The sequence below is a fragment of the Sinocyclocheilus grahami genome, unplaced genomic scaffold, assembly GCF_001515645.1.
Source record: "Sinocyclocheilus grahami isolate Dianchi unplaced genomic scaffold, SAMN03320097.WGS_v1.1 scaffold2061.1, whole genome shotgun sequence".
NCBI classification, from domain to species: domain Eukaryota; kingdom Metazoa; phylum Chordata; class Actinopteri; order Cypriniformes; family Cyprinidae; genus Sinocyclocheilus; species Sinocyclocheilus grahami.
This window is the reverse complement of record NW_015507240.1, coordinates 86,573-95,909: the sequence shown is the minus strand read 5'-3', so window position 1 is coordinate 95,909 and position 9,337 is coordinate 86,573. Positions and strand designations below refer to the sequence as shown.

General features: G+C 42.3%; 1 long non-coding RNA gene across 1 annotated transcript; it reads right to left on the bottom strand.

Moving 5' to 3' along the window:
* Positions 1-4,667: 4,667 nt before the first annotated feature.
* On the bottom strand, positions 4,668-5,011 carry LOC107573888 (uncharacterized). The gene is made up of 2 exons (XR_001607587.1): positions 4,979-5,011; positions 4,668-4,860 (listed from the first exon to the last, which is right to left on the bottom strand). It is a non-coding gene; the product is annotated as an uncharacterized lncRNA (long non-coding RNA).
* Positions 5,012-9,337: the final 4,326 nt, after the last annotated feature.

Sequence of the window (9,337 nt, the reverse complement as noted above, 5' to 3'; positions counted from 1 at the left end):
AAGTGATGTTTACAAACAAATTTCGGGAGGAGCATGCACGGATAATTAACACGGCCAGTTCATCATTAGTGATTACACCATGTATCCAATCGGCGCAAGAGAAAACTCCCATAAATAACCAAGTACGCCCTACCTTCGTTATCTCTCGACTTTCAGCATCCCTCCGCCACCCCGACCTCGCACCTTCAGCATAGTTTCTACCCCAGCACGGGGAGAAGCATTCGGGGGGAGCGTTTTTTAGGCCGGGCTGAACACCGAGCTCGGACCCCTCTCCCCGGACAGGGGGGGGTGCCCCGGGCTCGGGAGTCTTGCCGAGCTCGGAGCCCTCTCCCTGGACAGCACGCCAAATACGCATAACCTTTATTAATTATAAGAAAGTGTGAACTCGTGAAGTGATATTTACAAACAAATTTCGGGAGGAGCACGCACGGATAATTAACACGGCCAGTTCATCATTAGTGATTACACTATTTATCCAATCAGCGCAAGAGAAAACTCCCATAAATAACCAAGTACGCCCTACCTTCGTTATCTCTCGACTTTCATCCCTCCGCCACCCCGACCTCGCACCTTCAGCATAGTTTCTACCCCAGCACGGGGAGAAGCACTCGGGGGGGGGAGCGCTTTTTTGGGCCGGGCTGAACACCGAGCTCGGACCCCTCTCCCCGGACAGGGGGGGGTGCCCCGGGCTCGGGAGTCTTGCCGAGCTCGGAGCCCTCTCCCTGGACAGCACGCCAAATACGCATAACCTTTATTAATTATAAGAAAGTGTGAACTCGTGAAAACCTCTTTTCAACAGCGGTAGAGCTGTCCTGAAAAGTGCTCTAAAAATCCCTCCTATCCCCGAACCATACATAACCGGTCCGCCTGCATATCCCGGTAACCCGTTACCGGCTTGGTTCCGGTAGTATGCGACTCGTTCCGGGTCCATAGTTGTGCAATAGTTTTGTTAAAACAAAAACCTATTTCACCTGTCTGAAGTGAAGTTTAGCCACAACTTTACCGTAAGTGAAACGTACGTGCTTGTTCTTGTCGTCTTTAACCTCGATGCAAATGTCTGTAATATTAGATTTACTCACAGCTACGTAATGTGGTTTATCGAATCTAACACTGATGATGTCATTAGATGCCCCGTCTATATGTACAGTTCTCAGTAGTGGTACATATGATCCACCGACTGCTTGATACTCGATCATATCAGTGTATATATACATACTATAAAATGCCCCTCTTATGATGCGGTGATGCGGTGCATACGTCACAACAGGTGCACCATCAAAATGAGCGTTGTGAGGTTGATTTACAGATCCTAGACGGTTTTAATGTTTTAATCCTAAAATAATAGCCAACTTCCCGTAAAATACCAAAGATGTGTTCGCCGGTGCTTTTAGAAATATCCTATTTTTGATGTGGTCATACCCAAGAGTCACTCGCGGTGGTAGATTAGCATTTATTTCTCTAACCAGAAACAGTACATCCTCGTAATATCCCGGTTTTAACGTATTACATACTTTAGATATGTTTTGAAGGTTTTTTTCTTTAATGTAGATAATCACACCCTCACCCTCTTCGTAATTTTTCTCATCATAACCCAGTATATTGGGGGCGGTGTTAATAATAAATGGTGCATCCTCCTCATTAAAAGTGTACCAGGAAATAGGGTAGTAAAATTCGATTAATCCGACTTCCCATTGACCTTTGAGGTTCATGCTTTTCGCTAGTCTTGTTTTGTAATTAGAAATACTATTATCAGGATATACATCCATTGATGCGTTGCATGGTAGCGTAACGTAAAATCCTCCCTCGCCCATGATACAGATTTTCACAAATGCTGCTTATGACAACCACATAGTTACTTTAAGGGATTCTGTATGTCCGCGATCTCCCGTTCTGGCAGCCATGAGGAAAATTTAGGTGGCCATCCCCACCATTTGACAAGACAAAGCACTTTTTTCAATCTAAAATCTTTTCTATTTTAAACAACTTATCTTGATTCACAATAATTTTTTGTAATTCTTTTTTAGCACCCTTCGATAACCTCTCCATCGTAATCTTGTAATCTGTACACAGGTGGTGTCCGAGGTATACACGCGGCTTTAGTGAAAAACTCTTCGGTGTAATTCTGTTCGTACCCCTTAGAAAATACGTTTCTAACTTTAGTTACCCTAACAACATTACCTATTTTATACCTAAAGACAGTTGGGCCTTTATGCAGCTTTCCGTACAAATGATTAAACACGACCGCTTCATTTTCTTTATGAACGTCTAAAGGCCGCATTTTAATGCTTTTGTGATAACTTGCGTTATATCCGTCTATAAGATCTTGTAAGATATCGTAGTAACGCTTTGAATTGATGGCTGTTAAAAATCTAGCCATTCTTGATCGAAGAGTCCGGTTAAAACGTTCAACTACGGATGCTTTTACATCACTTGCTGTAGCGAAATGATGTATGTTATGCTTTTTCATCAGTTGTTGGAAATGTTTGTTAAAAAATTCAGTGCCTTTATCGGTCTGTAATTTTTGCGGTCCGCGGTTTTCTTTGAGTATAGATGCGAACGCTTTCGTAATCTCCGGCCCTGTCTTATTCTTCAGCGGACGTGCCCAAACGTACTTACTGAAAACGTCTATGCAAGTCAGTAAAAATTTTATATCGTTGTTTTCTTTCGAATAAGCAGTCATGTCAACCAGATCTGCTTGAAACTGTACATCTTTCCCATACACCATTACTCAATTCCGCTTGTATTTAATAGGTGCGGTTCTGTGTAATGTGCAAGCATCCTGAGCGGATAACCAATCTGACACTTCTTTATCCTTCAGAGTTACACCGTATTCCTGTAACACACCCCGTTTTAAGCGCTCTTTACCCCCCAAAGACCCGGGGTTCGTAGGGTTGTAGTACACTTTTTTCATTAATTCAGACATCTCACCCCCACTGTTTTTCAGAAAATAATGACAGAGTGATTAGCGTCAAAAGGTTTTTATTTGCAATAGAGGCCACACAAACGTTAAATATGATTGGTTGTACAATAACATTATATATCATCTAGATAACGAAGGAATTTCAGGCACATTACAAAATTTTTCACTATCATGTATTCAACTAATATGTCAATAATTTTACATACATCCAACGGATCGTTTCTTGACAACAACATTACACACACATCGGTTACATAAGTACAGAGACATAAAATGTTACCTATTTTAAGACTTTCTTCACATTCAGGCATGTGTTCGAGAATGTTTTTAACAGTCATACGGGGGTTATAACCGTTTGCGATACATTGGGTTGTCATAACACACCAATCGTTCGACATACCCCTCACAATACACATTTGATTTTTTAATTTCGTTAAACGTTTATTATCCACATAACATTCACGCTCAGCATCGGTAATCTTATACAATAAACATATTATCTCGCTCTTAATTCGTTGTTTAAATAAGAGTTTTGTCAGCCAGGTCATGTTGCAGAGGTTTCCCATGGCATTGGTTAGTCAGAGTCCGTAGGTGAACTCTTCTTCCAGCTGTCAACCGCGTCGTAAACGGCCTGCTCGCAGGTTTCATCCACAAGTTTCGTCCTGAGTTCAGCCAAGCCTTCCACTATGTACATCTCATCTCTGAGCTCACACAGAACGGCGTCGACAACACCCTGAATTCTTTGCAGATGCGGTGTTAAACCGAACAGCTTCAAGGTTCGGGCCAGAATGAGGTTTAGATCAGGTTTAGACAGTTTATGCGACAGTTGTTCAAAACACCCCAGAAAATAGTACGCAGGTGCCTCATAGAGACATGAATGTTGTGTTTGCGAAGGATGATCGACCTGACAACCATAACAATCTTTCTTCAGCTGTCTGTCAACCAGATGCTTCAGAATTATGGCAACAACAGCTTTAATGAGCTTATGACAGGTCACACCGATGCAGCCGTCGACTGTGTCCGAGACGGCTTCAGAAGTTGTAGCAGAGGGTCATCGCACCAGTCTTTTAGATCACGCCAGACATAGTTGTAAAATAAACACCAATCTTTTATGGTGAAAAACAGCTCAGGGTTGTCGCACGTGTCGTAAGTGAACCTCTCATCATTGTCCACGGTACTCAGTCTGACCTCCCGGTTGCTCTTGTCAAAGTTGTAACTGTAAATACGGTTACCGGATAAATGAAACTCATACTTAACATTATCCAAAGTTTCGTGGAGGAATTTGGCCAGACACGGACCATGTTTCAACTTCCTCGGTGCCAGCATAAGATCGCGCATAGCAAACTCAACACTATTCTCAGGAGTTTTAGGGGATGATGCCTCAGCCATTGTTACAGAATAATATCCTGTTTTTCCAATTCACAAAAGCACCGTTTGTATTTTGCGTCTAGGTAAGGATGTTATTCTCAACAGAAACCCTTTTAAACACGTTACAATCCCGTTTTGGGTGATTAACACACCACCGTTGTTAGGGGTTGGGTTTGTAGGTGTGACCTGAGAGGTGCGCTCCTGAGCTCATTCCGTGTTTTGACTGCTACGTGTGAGGATGAACTGACGGAAAACATCTTAAGATGTTTTTTTTTTTGTTTTGTTTAACTTGTGAAAAACTCTTAACTAGTTTTAAATTGTAATGGTAGAGTGCAACATAGACTTTGCCAAGTATCTTATTGCTTAACGGTCTGATATTTTTTGTTTTTGTTTTAGATGGTAAGATAAGTCAGCATTTTTTCTTTCTTTTCTAACCGGTAACAAACTCTCAAACCTTTAAAAACGTAACTGCCGTATTGTTTAACGAACGTATCTGACGCTTTTTGTTTTCGATCACGGTGAGATGTCATAATTTTTTCTTTTCTTTTCTAACCGGTAACAAACTCTCAAACCTTTAAAAACGTAACTGCCGTATTGTTTAACGAACGTATCTGACGCTTTTTGTTTTCGATCACGGTGAGATGTCATAATTTTTTCTTTTCTTTTCTAACAGGTAACAAACTCTCAAACATTTAAATTGTAATGTTACAAGATTTTGACTGCACGTACTTTTTAACAAACTATCTGGTACTTTTTGTTTCAGATCATGGTGAGAAGTCATAATTTTTATTTCATTTTCTAACTGGTAACAAACTCTAAATAGTTTTTAAATTGTAACAGAAAAACCGCCGTATTGTTTAACGAACTATCTGATACTTTTCTCTTTTTTTTGTTTTGTTTAGATAGATGGAAAGCGGCCTAGTTTTATTTTTATTTTCTAACTTGTAACAAACTCTAACTAGTTTTTAAATTAACAACACTTAAATATTCATCTTAACCCCCCTGGTTTTTACTCTTTTCTGGAAACACAGACATTACATTGTTTATATATTTTTTATATAGTTTGATGTTTTTCTTGAAAAGTATGTGTGTGTGTGTGTGAAAACTTTAATAAAAACTTCCCTTATCCCCGTTTAATAAGCATACCACGTTTCACAATTTAAAGTTTAAAGCACACAGTTAAAAACAGTTTCAATAAACCCACACAAAAAACACTTTCCCAAACAATCATAAATTCCATGGGATCATTGGGGTGGCCGGTTTAGATGGGTGGGGGTGTACAGAAACAGGTGTCCAAACAGGTGTCCATTTATGGTAGGAAGAGGGGGGTTTATGAGGGACAATAAATAAATTGTTTTGTTATATAGTAGCCTATACTCTCTCTCAATGTCCATCTGAAATACATATGAAATCAATATCCATTTGAAATACATTATGAAAACAATGTACATCTGAAATACATGATTTACGAAAACGTTCATCTAAAATACATGATTATTCTAAAATGTTCATCTGAAATACATGATTTATGAAAACAATGTCCATCTCAAATACATGATTTATGAAAACAATATCCATCTGAAATACAAGATTTATGAAAACAATGTCCTTTTGAAACACATGATTTATGAAAATGTTCATCTGAAATTCATGATTTGTGAAAATATTCATCTGAAATACGATTTCTGAAGACAATGTCCATTTGAAATACCTGATTTATGAAAACAATGTACATCTGAAATACATGATTTATGAAAATGTCCATCTGGAAAACATTTATGAAAACAATATGCATCTGAAATACCCGATTTATGAAAATGTACATCTGAAATGCATGATTTATGAAAACAATGTCCATCTCAAACACGATTATGAAAATGTCCATCTGAAAAATATGATTTATGAAAATGTTCATGGGGTTTGAGAGGGAACGCATGGGGTTGGAAGGAGAACGGACGAATGCGAGGGGTTTGAAGACAAACAAGCAAATGGGGTCCCTTTTTGCTTACCCTGAAGCCCCACTGCACAAGCGAAAGGGATGAGTTTGAGGGAGGGGAAACACGTGGGGTTTTAAAGCAAGTGACTGAGGAAACGCATGCAGTTTGAGAGTGAACGAGAGTGGTTTCAGGGCGAACAAGCGAATGCGGTCCCTCATTTGCTTACCCTGAAGCCCCATTGCGTAAGCAAACGAGTGAGGGAAAGCAATGGAAAACCGCATGCCTTCTGTCAGTCGCTTGGTCTAAAACGCCATGTTTCCCCAGACTCAAAACTTCTCGTGTTTGTTGATTCGCCCTTAAACCCCTCACGTTAACTCACCCACAAAACTCCAAATGTTCGCTCACGCAATGGGTTTTAAGGTAAGCAAATGAGGGATGCATTCGCTCGTTCGCCCTGAAACCGCTATCGTTCGCTCGTTCAATCTGAAATCGCATGCTTTCCTTCAATTGCTTGCTCAAAAATCCCTTGTATTCGCTCATTCAACCTCAAACCCCTTGCGTTTCCTCAATTGCTTGCTCTAAAATCCCTTGCATTCGCTCATTAACTGAACTGAAGGAGTGCATGGGATATGAGAGTGAACGAGCGAATGCGAGTGGTTTGAAAACGACTGAACAAATGCGCTCCCTCCTCATTGATTACCTTAAAAGCCCATTGCGTGAGCTTACGTGAAGACTTGAGGGCGAGTGAGCATGAGGGGTTTAGGGCGAATCAACAAACATGAGATGTTTTGAGGGTGGGGAAATACATGGGGTGTTAGACCAAGCGACTGAGGGTACGCATGCGGTTTGAGGGCAAACGAGCGAATATGGTCCCTCATTGCTTACTCTAAAAACCCATTTCGTGAGTGAATGCGAAGAGTTTTGAAGGAGGGGAAACAAGCAGTTTTACGGCAAATAAGCAAACGCAAGAAGATTCACGGCAAAGAAGTGAAGGAAATCAATGGGTTAGAGGTTGAACGAGCGAATGCAAAGGATTTTAGAGCAAGCAATTGAGGGAACGCAAGGGGTTTGAGAGTGAACGAGCGAATGAGCGAATGCAAGGGATTTTTGAGCAAGCGACAGAGAATGTATGCGATTTGAGTGAACGAGTGAATGCGAGGGGTTTAAGGGCGAACGAGCGAATGCATTCCCTCATTTGCTTATCCTAAAAACCCACTGCGTAAGCGAACGGGACGAGTATTGAGGGAGGGGAAAAGCATGGGGTTTTAGACTGAGCGACTGAGGGAGTGCATGGGGTTTGAGGGTAAACGAGCGAATGCAAGGGATTTTGAGCAAGCGACTGAGGGAACGCATGCGGTTTGAGCGTGAACGAGCATGGTTTCAGGGCGAACGAGCGAATGCATCCCTCATTTGCTTACCCTGAAGCCCCACTGCATAAATGAACAGGATGAGTTTTGAGGGAGGGGAAAAAGCATGGGGTTTTAGACCGAGCGACTGAGGGAGTGCATGGGGTTTGAGGGTAAACGAGCGAATGCAAGGGATTTTGAGCAAGCGACTGAGGGAACGCATGCGGTTTGAGCGTGAACGAGCATGGTTTCACGGCGAACGAGCGAATGCATCCCTCATTTGCTTACCCTGAAGCCCCACTGCATAAATGAACAGGATGAGTTTTGAGGGAGGGGAAAAAGCATGGGGTTTTACACCAAGCAACTGAGGGAACGCATGCGGTTTGAGAGTGAACGAGCGAACGAGAGTGGTTTCAGGGCGAACGAGTGAATGCGGTCACTCATTTGCTTAACCTAAAATCCCATTTCGTGAGTGAATGTGAGTTTTGTGAGCGAGTGAACAGGACGAGTTTTGAGGGAGGGGAAAAAGCATGGGGTTTTAGAACAAGCGACTGAGGGAGTGCATGGGGTTTGAGGGTTAACGAGCGAAAGCAAGGCATTTTAGAGCAAGTAATTGAGGGAACGCAAGGGGTTTGAGGTTGAATGAGCGAATGCAAGGGATTTTTGAGCAAGCGACTGAGGGAACGCATGCGGTTTGAGCGTGAACGAGCATGGTTTCAGGGCGAACGAGCGAATGCATCCCTCATTTGCTTACCCTGAAGCCCCACTGCATAAATGAACAGGATGAGTTTTGAGGGAGGGGAAAAAGCATGGGGTTTTACACCAAGCAACTGAGGGAACGCATGCGGTTTGAGAGTGAACAAGCGAACGAGAGTGGTTTCAGGGCGAACGAGTGAATGCGGACACTCATTTGCTTAACCTAAAATCCCATTTCGTGAGTGAATGTGAGTTTTGTGAGCGAGTGAACAGGACGAGTTTTGAGGGAGGGGAAAAAGCATGGGGTTTTAGAACAAGCGACTGAGGGAGTGCATGGGGTTTGAGGGTTAACGAGCGAAAGCAAGGCATTTTAGAGCAAGTAATTGAGGGAACGCAAGGGGTTTGAGGTTGAATGAGCGAATGCAAGGGATTTTTGAGCAAGCAATTGAGGGAACGCATGCGGTTTGAGAGTGAATGAGCGAATGAGAGTGGTTTCAGGGCGAACGAGTGAATGCATCCTTCATTTGCTTACCCTAAAATCCCATTTTGTGAGGGAACAAGAGGAGTTTCGAAAGAGGGGAAAAGCAAGGAGTTTTACAGAAAATAAACCCGAGAAGATTTAGGGCAAACAAGTGAAGGAAAGCATTGGGTTTGAGGGGGAAGAGGGTGAATGAGCGAATGCAAGGGATTTTTGAGCAAGCAATTGAGGGAACGCATGCGATTTGAGAGTGAACGAGCGAATGCGAGGGGTTTAAGGGCAAACGAGCGAATAAGGTCCCTCATTCCCGAATGAGAATTGAGGGAGCGGAAAAAGCATGGGGTTTTAGAACAAGCGACTGAGGGAGTGCATGGGGTTTGAGGGTAAACGAGCGAATGCAAGGGATTTTAGAGCAAGCAATTGAGGAAACGCAAGGGGTTTGATGTTGAATTTGTTTAACCTAAAATCCCATTTCGTGAGTGAATGGGAGTTTTGTGAGCGAGCGAACAGGACGAGTTTTGAGGGAGGGGAAAAAGCATGGGGTTTTAGACCAAGCGACTGAGGGAGTGCATGGGGTTTGAGGGTAAACGAG